The sequence below is a fragment of the Nomascus leucogenys genome, chromosome 2 (genome assembly GCF_006542625.1).
Source record: "Nomascus leucogenys isolate Asia chromosome 2, Asia_NLE_v1, whole genome shotgun sequence".
Classification (NCBI taxonomy): Eukaryota; Metazoa; Chordata; class Mammalia; order Primates; family Hylobatidae; genus Nomascus; species Nomascus leucogenys.
The window spans coordinates 55172969-55187150 of record NC_044382.1 but is presented as its reverse complement, the minus strand read 5'-3'; the positions used below and the strand labels follow the sequence as shown (position 1 = coordinate 55187150).

At 47.2% G+C, this 14182-nt stretch overlaps 1 protein-coding gene across 1 annotated transcript in view; it reads right to left on the bottom strand.

Moving 5' to 3' along the window:
- The window catches only part of CDH11 (cadherin 11), a 177397-nt gene extending 167208 nt beyond the window's left edge, over nt 1-10189 (bottom strand). Inside the window, exon 1 of the mRNA XM_003263130.4 lies at nt 9924-10189. The gene's annotated coding sequence lies outside the window, so the exon portion shown is untranslated. The remainder of the gene's footprint in view (nt 1-9923) is intronic.
- Nucleotides 10190-14182: the final 3993 nt, after the last annotated feature.

Below are 14182 nucleotides of genomic sequence, written 5' to 3'. Positions count from 1 at the left end.
GCTGGGTGTGGTGGCGCACTCCTATAATCCCAGCTACTCAGGAGGCCGAGGCAGGATAATCACATGAACCCGGGACGCACATGTTGCAATGAGCCAAGATCGTGCCACTGCCCTCCAGCCTGGGCGACAGAGGGAGACTCCGTCTCAAAAAAAAAAAAAGAATAATTGCAATGTGGAGGAAGAATTACATCAAGAATTACATCTACCCTGCATAGCAACATAGGCTATATCAAAGAACATAACCTTTGGGGAGACAGTTTGGCTCAACTGAAGGAAGCATTTCCAACAGTGAAGGTTCCCAATGTCTCAATGGTTTGCATAAGTGGGTAATGAGTTCCATATCACTAGCAATGCTACAACCACCACCAGGACATGGTAGCAATGATTCAAGGACCTGATGGCAGAGTTTGTTGGTCTAGGTGGCCTCTGTAGTCTCTCCCTATCATGTAGGAGTAGAATTCTCCTATTTCTTCCCCAAACCACCCTTGATCACTAAACTGGATGTGACTTGTCCTTCCTATGGCCCAATTTAATGCTTCCTTTGGGGCCCTTACAGTATGAAGCCTTGAGTTTTAATCAACAGGCCTAGTATTCTCTGTGCTGTTAATATTGTCAGCTCTCTGAAGGGAAGCCCTTGTGATTTCACCACTTCTGTTTGCCCAACCCAGGACCTTTCATTAATGACAAAGAAATGGGTTTGAAATGAATTTCAAACCAAACCCTGCCAAAGTGTCCTCTATAGGCTTGGCAGTGGCAAGGTAAGGACATCATTCTTACTCTGTTCTTTACAGAACCTTGGAATGGAATTAGTAATAGGAGGTGACTATAAAGTAGGACAGAGCTTAAGGCCAGGGCCAAGTGTTGCATTTTGCAAAGTATTATCAAACATCATATGAAATGACACAAACTTCCAAATAAGAGATTCATGTAAAGCCTTGTGTTTAGGGCTCACAACTTAACTGCCCAAGGACATCAGAGGGCGCAGCTTTACATAAACAAATGAACTAATGATATGTTTACAAAGAAAGAAATCAGACCACAGGTACAACTATTAAAATAATCAATTAAAAAATGACTTTTGGCCAGGCACACTGGCTCACACCTGTAATCCCAGCACTTTGGGAAGCTGAGGCGGGCAGATCACGAGGTCAGGATTTCGAGATAAGCTTGACTAACATAGTGAAACCCCATCTCTACTAAAAATACAAATATTAGCCAGGGGTGGTGGCACATGCCTATAGTCTCAGCCACTCTGGAAGCTGAGGCAGGGGAATCACTTGAACCCGGGAGGTAGGGGTTGTAGTGAGCCATGACCTTGCCATTGCACTCCAGCCTGGGCAACAGAACAAGAGTCCGTCTCAGAAAAAAAAAAAAAAAGACTTGCTTGTAGGTAGTGAAAAGAGATTGGGTTAAGAGCCTCAAGAGCACAGTTCTGTTCCATTAGACCCTAAATTACCGTGGGATCTTGGGCAAGTCCTGGTTCCTCTCTGGGTTCCTGAACCCTCATCTCTAAATGAAGGTTGACTGGAATAGCTAATGATTCAGTTAATGACTTCATACATCTGATTCCTGAGAATTCTACTTGGTAGAATGGAGTCCTCAGCCCTCCTTAGAGAAAGTAGTGGTTCGAAGTGGTTAGACTGTCTGCAATAGGGAACATGATTTAAGACGCCACGTGGTAAAGCGAGCAGTGACAACATGGAGTGGAAGCAGACGGGAGTGATGAGGATGGTGAGAGGTCTGGAAACTGTATCTCCTCAGATTAGCTGACACTCTGAATGGTGGGAGCAACCTGATATGGTGACTAAACTTCAGCATCTGATGCTTGGGTTACAATCCCAGCTTTATCAATTACCAGCTGTGGAACACTAGAATGCGTGATTTCCACCGCACCCCTCTGCCCATCCCCCATAAGATGCTGGTGACAATCTTAGGTAGCTCATGAGGGCATTGTGAGTAAATCTCATATTATACAGGATATTCTTAGTACAGTGCCTGACACTAACAAAGTGTTCAATAAATGCAGGGTTTTAACTATTATCAAACACCAGGTTCCAAACAATTGCAGAGCCTTCAAGAAAAGGAAAAAGTGAAGTGGGGTCAAAATGTAACTACTGGGAGAAAGTTACCAAAAAGGTTATTTCAGCTCTTCGTTAAAATGGAGTGCTTTTAATGACTGGAGTTAATGAATCACCTGTTCACCTCCTGGGTTCCCTGAGAGGTAGTTAGCAGGCTGTCATCAGGACATTTAAGAAGCTGTAGGATTATTGGGAAAACAAAAAACCTGCTGATAAGGGAGTTGGATGACAGGATCTCAGAAGCTCCCATTACAGGTAAAATTTGAGATTTTGTAGGAGCTGAGGATTGAGCAGTCAGACCAGCTCTTCTGTGTCCTTCTCAGAGAGTGAAGGAGGCCCAGGCTTGAGACATGCACCAAACATAGTGGAGAACTGAGCATTTAGAGTCAGAGCAGGTTTGGGAAGCCAGCTTTCCTTCTCCCCAGACTCATGAGCTTAGACAAGTGTCTTAAATTCCCTCTGAGAGTCATTTTCCTATTTGTAAATAGAGATGAAAGTACCTTCCTCTCGGGGTGTTGTACAGACTAAATGAGGTACGCAGTAGAGTGTCCGGCACACAGTAGGATCTCAAAAAGTTGTCTCTCTCTCCTTCCTTTTCCCTGGCAAACACAGACAGATATTCCCTTTCATTGCAAAGTACAGGCAGGAGGGAATGCCAGCCTGGGGCAAGAACAGATGACACCGGTGAGCCGCAGATGGGAAACTGCAGGACAACCTGGAAGGTCCCGGAGCCTTGGAAAGCCCAGCCTGTCTGCGATCTTGGGTGAGAAACAGTTGGAAACCATTCAGGGCTAAGAGAGGGTGAGGACTCCGTTATTTTTAGCATGATGCCAAATCACTGTGCTTTTGCCTGGGCCTGCAAAAGACAGAAACCCACAAGGCAGGTCCAGGACTTTTTCAGCCACAGTCTATTTATGAGTTAAAACTGTCACTGCTCAAACCCCTTACAATCCCAAACTACATTTACCTGAAAAACAAACAGGAATAGTCTTGAAATGGAGACGATTTATCAAGAGACTAATTATCTTTTGAGCTAGTCTGGAATAGTAATGAGCCCCTTTTAAACGAAAGCAAACCTGTGATGAATATCTCAATATGGCATACTTAGCAAACTTTCCCAGTAAGGTATTACTGCAGGGTAACTTACCACAGCAACCCATACGCAAAATGAACAGAGGGAAAAAAATGCAAAGGTAGGAAGGAGGCAGACACTGTTCAAAAGCAATAATTATCTCTCAAATCTCAAATCCCGACTGCCTCTTGAATATTTTAAGTGGAAGAGGGATGGATCACTTAAATTTACGAAATCATTCAAAAAAGGCAGGCACTAATAAACAATTCATTGCTAATTGGGAGAGGCCTCAATCTAAAACAAATGTTCAATGCAAGATTTCTGGCCTTATAATGATAAGAAAGAACTGCTACCTGTTCTCATTAGTCGATAAAACTGAATCCCAAGTCTATTTCAGACAGGGCAAGCAACCCCAGCACACACTGAAGGCTCATGATGAGCTAGGCCTTGCATTAAATTCTCATTTTATCTTTACAAGAATCCTAGGATATAGATATTATTATTAGGTCTATCGTTACCAAGAAGACACCTGAGTCTTGGGGAGTTTACGTAGCTTATTCTTAGTCACATACTTTGTAAGTAATGGAGGCAAAACTCCTCACTCACAAAATATAAGGCTACACCAAAAAAAAAAAAAAAACTCAGCAATCAAAATAAGTAATACTTTAATGCAATATTTTAAAAATCAAGATTAGTTGGCCAGGTACAGTGGCTCACACCTGTAATCCCAGCACTTTGGGAGGCCAAGGCAGGAAAATTGCTTGAGGCCAAGAGTTTGAGACCAGCCATGAGCTGCGATCACAACACTGCACTCCAGAGTGAGACTCTCTAAAAAAGTAAAGAAATAATGAAGATTAGTGGGAAAAAAATCTATGATGAGCAAAAGTCAAAATTTTCAATCCAGACAGAATCCAGCTATGCACTTACATGCCTTGGACTCACTGTCTTCACCCTCATCCTGGCCCTGCTGCTGGGCACTATTGCTTCCAAGAATGAATAACTGGTCCAAGCCTCTAGCATGATGAAAACTGAACTTTCCAGAATGAGTTTATGAGTAAAACATTGCCAGTGATCCGAGGCAGGATAGGTATGCAGCAATTTCAGTTGCTATGCCTATCCTTGCTTTCTCCACCCTTGCTCTTATTGAGAAGAATAAAGATGCATCAATAGCAGGGACTCTACCCTAAATTCTCACTGTTTGCTCTCACTGATGGAGCCTAATGGAGGCTGAAATGAGATCTCTACGTGTCTTAAACTAAGACCAGGGAGGAGCCTCCCCTACCACACTAGTTGCCACGTGAGGTGAACATCATAGTGAGGACAAAGCTGGGCTCCAGGCCATTTTCTTCAAGAGAGCTGAATGTGGAGAGCTAACTTTAATTGGTGAAAATCATTCCAGTGCAGAGGACCATGTCAGGAGGATTTCTGGCAAATAAGGGGTATGGAGTTTAGGAAGTGAAGGCATTTTTTCACCTGCAGCAACCAGGAAATTTTGAGAATAAACCCCTGCTCATTCACAAATATTGTTTGAGGGACACTTGGTGCCAGAAAACACAGAATAAGACCTTGGCTACCGTTTACTGCAGTCTTTAAAGCTGTTTATATCAACTTCCTAGATTCAGCTTTTCAAGTGGCTTAATAAGGAGAGAGAGAGAGAAAGAGGTGTGAAGATCAGAAATTGGCCTCCATGAGAAATAGCATCATTAGTCTCTCTCATATTTTTGAGTTTCTTCCTCCCTTCCCTCTCTTCTCTCTCACATTCCTCTCACCTAATATCCCGATGTACCAGATTTTCTGATTGAGCAGAAACCTCGACCATAAAAACTGTGAGAGAAATGCTTTGTCTCAATAAGAATCCCTGAACTCCGCAACTGTCTCATGACTAATTAAACCAAAATGAAATTTTGCCTCCAGTTTGAACAATGTGCATTACTCACAAGAGCTTAGAATTTAAAATTGCCCTTTTTTAAGTTAAATAAACTGTCCAGTGATAAGTGAACGTCAGTTTACGAAACACTTTGTCTTACTTTCCACTGAGTTACTTAATACTCCCTCCCATAATCCATTGGCATTGATTCCTTCTTCATCAACTGTCTACACATTCCAACACAGCTCAGAGCTGCAAAGAACTAGCTGCTGAATCACCAGGGAGGCAACTGTACTCACTTAAGACAAAAAACACAAGTAAGTGTCCACTTAAAACAGTACTTATTTTTTTAATGGAGTTTTCCTCTTAATTATAATATAGCATTAGTTTCTTTTTCCATTCTCCTCCTGAACTTTCATGACACTATCAAACAGGAGCAAATATAAATTTGTGTAGCCTGAAATATGCAATTTAATCATAAGCCATAATTTCCATATCACTGAGGAGAAAAAAAAAATCAAATGATTATACTCCAGTGCACAAGGAACAATCTTGAATTAAATTTTACTCTCTGCTAAAGTTAGGTTTTTCACAGCAATATCAAGAATGGTTTAAAGGAAATAGTAAAATATTTACTGCTATATTAAAATTCTATGCCCCAAAGTGTTTGCCGAAGATCAAACTGCCATTCCTTCTTGCAAATTAGAAGTGTCTTGCAGACATCTTCAAAACCTCATGAAAGAAGGGGCAATGGTATCACAGTAGTCTCACTGATATTTTTCTTCTTTATCCATTCCCTTCCACTTGGAGTCAGAAATGATGCTTTTTTTGCCAGAAAAAAATCCCGAAAATCCTCCCAGATCACTGTCTCAGTGAGAACTGACCTTGTTTATCCTGCAGCCCAGCCCCCACCCCGGCTGCTGCTCAATGTCAAGTTACAAGATTGCCCAACTTTCTAGCAAACTCCAAGGTGGGAAGAAGAGGCTGAACGTACCAGGATCCACCCACTAGAAAGATGCTAATCCTGACAAACTGCTCGAGCAGTAGCTTGAACCACAGCTAGATTGAATTCGGTCTCTCCTGAGAGGGCCAGACAAGGCTGGTAAGTAACAAAACCGTTTTTCATGATGCCCTCAAAAGCAGATGGGCTCCATGCAGAAAGTTGGAGAAGGGTGCCATTGCCCTCTAGTGGCCAGAAGTGCAATCTTCCGCGAAGGAGTCCATTTCCAGAGTTGTACAAGGCTCTCAATGTCAGGGTAAAATTATAGCAGAAAGATGTCTAATTATGCTCCTCGAGTGTTTTCTTTAGCCCTTCCTGCTCATAGGGGAGGCTGCGGATGGCTATCACAGGAATCCTGATGGAACAGCTCATTTTTAACTCCTACCGCTGCACCAGGATGTGTCCAATTTTCTCCAGCTTTATTTTTCTTTTTCTTTAGCAGACCTGTTGATGTTTTTCCCTAATCAATTAAATCACAAATTTATATAGACCAACTATTTTTATATATTTCAGAGGCAATAACTTTAAATTAAAAAGGCTGACAATTAAAAAGGCTGAAAACTCACAATCCTTGGTAAGTGCAGAATAGGGATTCTTGACAAATTAGGTAACTTTTTATGAAACAGCAGCCAATTCCATAAGGGAGCAAATCGTCCCAAACACATTTCAATCCCTTAAGTCATTGGCTAGTGAATTTATACAGTGCTCAAATTTTCTAGGAAAAAAACTTGAAAGTTTATAGTCATTCGTCAAATTTGACAATTCAAGAAAAAAGTTTGATATCTACTTTCAAACTCTATATATTCCACTGTTTTATTATTATTGAATGATTAAGTATGCCTGTGATCAAAGTGAAAACATCAATATTGAAAGTAAATTCTAATGAAATTGTTATGTTTCTCAAACACCTCCCTACATAAATGTATTGAGAATGAAGGAAGACTAAAATCATATTTGAAGATCTTGTTTAGATGGTTCTGAAAACAGATTTGAATATAAGAGATCAAAGTTTACCAACTTCATAAGTTACCACTTCATAAGTCACAGGCATTCACAGGCAAGGTTCCAGGACACGCTATGCTCCTGGGAGCGCAGTACTGGCATTGTAAATCAGAACACGAGGTCAATGTCATGGCGTTTCCCATATGAGGGTCCCCAAATCAGAATCTTTACAAAGCAGCCATGTAATTCTATTCAAAGGAGAAGAAAAACCATGAATTATGAAGACAAGTGCATTAAAAGAGCATGAAATTGATCCGTATTCCCCCAAATCATGGCGTGGCTCTCCAAGTCTGTCTCCTGCCCCTCCTCCCACAAATAAACAATCAAACATGCACATCCACAGCCACCACTCTACAGAGGGAACATGAGTTCTAAGACATAAAAAAAAATTGTGCCATAACTATTTTTTTTAATTTTCAAATTAACAAAAGATTGCATCTTAATTGAAAATAGAATTTGGGTTTCTAGTAATTTTACTGTCTGGTGTTCTGATAAGAATGCTGAACGTAATGAAAGTTCTGAAGTGCTATCAAGATGGTCCACTGCTTCAGTGAGAACTATTTTAAAAGCTTATTGTCCTAGGAAGCAATAAGCAGCCATTTGAATAAATCTACATGTCTGGGCCTCGCCAGATTATCCAGTCTCAATCCTTCCAAGGCCTGCCTTCATTCCCCCTTTCCCAGGGGTGAGGAGGGTGGTTTATTCTTTCAAACAATGTCATAAAATGCCCAGTTTATGCAGACTCTGAAGTAACAACTAAAATGATAGTAATAATTTTTATTAATAATAGTGCATGCCTGCAAGACATTTTAATGTCTTAATTTACAATGTCTCAAAAGTAAGATGTAAAGATAATTCTTACTCAAGCAAAGTTTCCTGGCCTTTCAGATGCCTTTCCCTGGTCTCTACTGAAAAGCACTCACATTCCTTTTGTACTAGGCTGGATTTCAGTTTCACACAGAGGTTCGAATTCCAGAGCCCACTGGCCAACTCTAAAACTTGGAATCAGAGATTACATTTAAGGAACTTCAGTGGCTGGAGCCTCAGAGTGATTCCTGTATTGGCCACAACTCTGTCCCTTTGTTTTGTAACTTTTTTTCCTTTGTCCTATTGGAAGAAGACCAGGCTCCCTGCAGCTAGGGTTGGGCATTTAATATTTCTGCTCTGGTGTCTGCACCTACGTGTTTGTAGGAAAAACAATTCCTCAGGATTAACGAAAAGGTCAGTCCCTTCTCTTCTCCTCTGCCAACATATTAGGCTCTAGCGCTCAGAGCCCAGCCTGGCAAATGTGCTGATGCGATGCTAAAGGATCCTCGCTCCTGAGAACACATCTGCATCCCCATCCCCAGGAAACCCAGACACCCCGCAAAACCATCGATGTCTGCTGCAAGCCCAAGTGATGAGGAAATTGATCCGTCCTCTCGCCAGATTAATTATGGTAGCTTCCCTGTGATTAAAACGAAAACTTACTGCCTCATATTAAACCGATAGCCATGATTAGAAGAAGAAAATAAGAAAAGATTTCAGAGCGATCCTAGCACGATTTCTTTAGGGGGAGACGAAGGGGAAGACTTTAGTGAAATCTATACCCTCATACAGCCGGGTTTCAAGAACAACCCCCCACTCCCATCCCTTAGGGATGACCCGTCGTCATGCAGGGATGGTATTAAATAATTAAAAGATGCGATTTCTTAATAGCAGTGTGATGGCCCATGAAATTCCTACTGCATTATCAGCAAAAGCAACAGGGCTTCTTCTAGCACCTAGAAAACCTTTCACCCGGGAGAGGCAGGCGCGGGGAGCCCGCGCGAAAGCAGGGCCTCAGCAAAAAAACGGACAAGGAAGCCGGACCCGCAAGCCTCCCCCGACCCCACTTTCTCTGGGGACTCCGCTTCACAGCGTGAGGCGCGCCCTCCTACAGTTCCTCTGGATTGGGGAGGGGGGAGAAGGGAGCTCTCCTCGCCGCCCTCCCCGTCTGGCCGGCTTCTCAGTGCTTCCCACCTCCCGGCTCGCGTTCCGGGGCAGAGCGCCGGGAGGGAGGCCGTGCGTGCCGGGAGCTGGAGAAGCTTGGCGCGCTCCGAGAAGCGGCGCAGGTTTCGGGAAGGTTTGGTTTTCAAAGTTAACGTTGACCCTGGCAGCTTTCGCCAATCCCAAGCCAGAGGCGAGCCCGAGTCTGGGCCGCTCATAGACCTGCCCCTGAGCTGGTGGGAGCTGACAAACGGGCGCCGGAGCTCCCGCAGAGACTCGGGCTGGAGGGCTGTAGCGCACCGCAGCCTGCTGCCCCAGAACCGCAGTCGGCGGCCCCAAACCCATGCTATTAAACTGCGGGCAGTCGCCTTCCGGAGCTGGGATCTTTCCGTTTTCCCGGGCTTAGCCGGCAGTCTCGACTGGAGGGACTAAGCCCCGGGGAGCTTTCGGCAGGGATCCGGGAGGATGGAGTAAGAACCCCGCAGACCGCGGTCATGTCGCCGCTTTTGGGAAGCGGCGCAGGGCTGGCAGGCACCGCGCCGTGGGCGACTTTCCCCAGAGATATGACCGGGAACAGTCGGCGTGTCCGGAGCTCTGCTCTGCAGTCTCTTGCCCCAGCCAGGTACAAACCCCCTCTGCTGCGGCCTCGGCGCAGACCCCAGAGGAGGCCGGAGCCGGGGAGAGTCGTGGAGCGCACATCTGGAGCCTCCGTCCCCTGCGCTGCCCGCGCCCACAGCTGGCTCCCTTCTCCCTTTCTGATTTTTAAACAAATCTCTCCCTCCCTTTTGCTTTGCGTTAGTGAAGCCTTCTCGACTCAGATACCACCGTCCCCCCCACCACCCCGCCCCGCCAAGACATTCTCTTCCTGAGAAAATCCTGCCCCCACTCCAAAAAGCCCCAACCAGGAGAGAGGAAGGGACTGGCGGCGCACCTCACCTGGGGCCCTTGCGGGTGGGCGCAACCTCCGAGCCGCCCGTCCCTGGCGCAGGGCAAGCGCTGCGGTGTCAGTCCCGGCCCCAGTCCCGGTCCCATTCACAAGTCAGCGGCGGCTGCGAGCGGCCCCCGCGGCATCTGCTCCTCGGCCCGCGACGCTCCCCTCAGCTGGCGGCGGCCGCGGAATGAGCCGCCGAGCGCGCTAGTGGCAGGAATGAGAAACCGGGGGGAGGTGGCGGGCGGGCGGGCGGGCAGGCGGGTGCGGGGCGTGGGGGGGGGGGCGGGAGGAGGGAGGCTGCCGCTGGGAGGGAAGGAAAGGGCGGGGGCTGAGAGAAGCCGAGGCTGCGAGACGCAGCGAGATGGGCCTCGCAGAGGCTGCGGGGGCCGACCCCGTCCGCGCCCCTCCCCCCAGGGGCCCAGAGATGCCAACCCCTGGATTCGTGGCCGCCCTTCCCGCCCCGAGGCGCGGCGCTCCGACTCCCTCAGGGCTCAGATGGAGTCTGGAGCGACTGAAGTTGGGCTCCAGGGACGCACAGCCAATCAGGGAGGGCGGCTGAGGGAAGCTGGAGAGGGGTTGGGAGCCCTCATTTTCCTCCTTCCCCTAAATCCGCTCCAGCTGGCCAGGCTGGGCTCTTGCCTGGCGGGCCGGGATGGTGGTCGGGGGAAGGTATCGTCCAAGTGAGGGAAGCAATTGGAAATTCGGGAGCGCGTTCTATTCTTTCTCACTCCACCACCCCACCTTCCAAAAATCCCTCAACGTTGGCGGCTCCTGCCCAGCCCCCACCCCCCTCAATCTCCCATCCCTTGCAAACTCTTCTGGTGGCTGTGGTGGTGAAGTCGGGCGGGGAGGGAGACTTAGGACTTGGGAAGAGTCCAGTCTCCGTTCTCTGTCAGATCTCCTCTCCTCCAGTGCCCCCCACGCAACGCCTCGGAGAGGGGTACTCGGGGAGCGCTTCGCCGGGGTCGGCCTAGCTCCACCCTTTGGGAGGGTGCCTTGGCCCCTACCCCAGCCAGGTATCAGTGGCCCCCGCCGGTAGTGTCACTTGTTGCCACCCCCTCGCTACAGACCCGCCAGGGCCCGGTGGAGTGTGCGCTTCTACGGGAGGAAGGGCCTAATGGGGCGCAGCGCCGGAGTCCTAGCTCCTTCCTCCGCTGTACCCCTCACTGAGGACTCGCTACCATGAGGGAGCCCCGGGCCTGCTTCCTGCCCTCCCTCCCCGAGTCGCCGGGAGAAAGGGCTGGCAGGGCCGGGGCTTAGGAATCACGCCAAGGACTGGGCGGGGCGCTCGTGGTACCGGGAACGGCGTGGGGACCTGCACACCCAGCAGGGAACAACCATGCCTGTGTGGGGACCCCTGGCTTGAACAAGTTTGCAGGGTGGGAGGTGGAGGCAAGAGAGGAGGCGGAGGAAGGTGGAGACGCCAGTTGGTGAAGGCTAAAAAGGAACCGCTTAGGGGGACGGGGATGTGGCTGGGAAAGGAGAAGAGATGGACCCGCGAAAAAGACGGGGAAGGAGGCTGCGGAGGGAAAGCTGGGCGCCACAGCCAAGCAGTTTGAAAGGGCTAGAGGGGAGGAGACGCGCCCAGGAGTTAACGGAAAAAGAGGCCGAAAACGGAAGAGAAAGCTTGGGATCCTGAGCGCGTGGGGAAGGAACCCCAGTGCGGGGCTAAGGCAAGGGCGGCCGAACCCTGCCCTCCAGCTCCTGGTCACCAGCCCGCGGGTCCCGAGCGCCCGCAGCCGCCCGGGTTTCCACACGGCTTGGGGAGACGTCCGCGGGGGCGGGTGCCGGCGAGGCTGCCCGGGATCTACCCTCCTCGGCCCGCCCGCCCGCGTTCTTCTTGACGACTCCAGGATCCGGGTGGCGCTGCGTGCCTGCCCCCAGTCCGCGTCTTGCGCGGAGAGGATGCCTCTGTCACCCTCTGTGTGGACGTGGCCTTTAAACTCCTCATTCCTCCACTGCGGGGTAAGAGCTGTAAGTTTCCAGCTGCTCAGTTCTCTTACTACTCAGCCTTCCCCCTACCATAGGTGTCCAAGGTGATAGCCCCCTGGGTCCCCAGTAACCCCCCAACCTCGCACCACGCTCTGCGCAACGGACGCGCGAGGCCGTTGATGCCCAGTGCTTTCCTGTAGAGCGCCAGTGAGTAGATCGTGGTGCCTGCCACTCCTGCCTCCCCCTGTGGGTCCCTGGCCCTGAACCTTTTCAGAGCTGTACCCTGCTTCCTCTGTCTGCCTTTTTGGCCTCTGCTGTAACCCCTAAAACTCTGGGTACTTCCCAAGCCACCGCCGAAAGTCCCCACTCTAATGAGGCATGGTGATGATAACAGGATGCTCTGGTGGCGCCATTTCAGCTTATAAATGAAGTTACTTACACAGGAGAGGAGGGAAAAGGGGTCCGGCTTTCCCTCAGAGATACTGAGGCTGTCCCTCAGTTTTGCTCTTGTTTGGCTACAAACTCTTGCCTGGATTTTCTCAACCCTTCCACGTGGTCCTAGAGGGAGTGTGAAGCCACGATCAATCTGATCATACATATATTATACAAAGATGCCCGGGATCTGTGATGATTAGGACATCTCTTGATCCATGAAGCAAGTTTCATAAACTCCCTTTTGGAAGCGTGTCCAGAGATGAACCTGGCCACATGTCAGCTGACATTAGCTGGACTTTGACCTCTCCTCTCTGTTCAGCATTTATCGAATCACAGCAGTTGTTTTTATAGACCATCCCTTTAGTAATGGGTGCATCAGCCGATTTTAAAAAGTAAGTTAAAAACTGCTTGGTAAGTTTCCACTGACACTACACACCTCAATCAGATGGAACCTAGTGTATAGCAGCAGTCAATAACCCTTTGCACAACCCAGCAAGTTAGGATTCTACTCAAGAGAATAGGAAGCATGTTCACACAAAAACACACACCAGAATGTTCATAGCAGCATTATTTATAATAGCCAAAATCTGGAAACAACACAAATACCCATCAACTGGTGAGTAGATAAACAAAAGAAACAACATAAATACCCATCAACTGGTGAGTAGATAAACAAAACAGGGTGTATCCATACCATGGAATATTGTTCAGCAATAAAAGGGGAAGAAATACTGATGTTTGTTACATCACGAATGAACTTCAAAAACATATGCTAGAAGCCAAATGAAAAACAACATATTGTATGATTTTCATTTATATGAAATGGCCATTTATATGAAATGAAAAGGCAAATTTATAGAAACAGAAAGCAGTGGTTGCCCAGGGCTAAGGATTTGAACAGGAATTGACTGCAAATAGAACTTGAGGGAATTCTGTTGGGCAATCAAAATGCTCTAAAACTAGATAGTTGTGATGATTGCACAAATCTATAAATTTACTAAAATCATTGAATTGTAACCAAGAAAGAAAAAAAATCCTTTCATATCTTTATTCCCAGAATATCTGTGACCTGCAGCTAATCCACAAGAGGAAACTTGGCAAAGCAGTTTCAGAGAAAAATATGTTAAAAAAAGATTTTTAGTTCTTATGGAAAGATAACCATATTTCTATTCAGCAAGTTCTATTTTGGCTGCTGCTTTGGAGAACCTTGTAAGTTTCAAAGAAAGTTAATTCCCCCCTTTCACTCTTCTAAGTGATTAATTCCTGGGAACTAGAGTTAGGCATTCCAGTTCGTGACATTTTAAACACACCTACTCATAGACACAGTACAAAGTGCACATTTCAGAGGGGATTTTTTTATGACTATGTTAGGATCTGTCTTAGAAATCCTTACCAAGCACTTGGGTGGAGTATTGTGTGATTACAGTTTAGATTTAAAAAAGGAAAAGAATAGGAAAAAAAAAAAGAAAAGAACCCACTGACATCTTGAATCGAAAGATTCAGTTCAGCCAGCCAGCCAGAAGTTTGGGTGTTTATCTTAACTTGCCTCACCTTTCCTTCACCTTGTTCTTCTTCAAGGGAGGAAGCCAGCCTTCACGGTTGCTCTGGAGCCAGGATTAAACAGCTCCTTCTGCTTCCTGCAGGTTCCAATCCAGACAGATATGAGGCCCAAATGGGCCTTTTCTTGTCTTTGTCCTCGCCTGCACGAGGCTGTTAATTTCCTGACAGTTCCCTCATCAAAGGTACCAGGCTGTCATTCCTTTGATGCGCCTCTCCTCAGACTCTGAAGATAGCCAGACCCTGCTGAGTCAGTTCCTTGTTTAGACTTAGAAGTTCCAGGCTCCCCAGGTCTTCTCAAAGCTTCCTGCTCTAGAGGTATCCTTTGGTAAATGGTGTA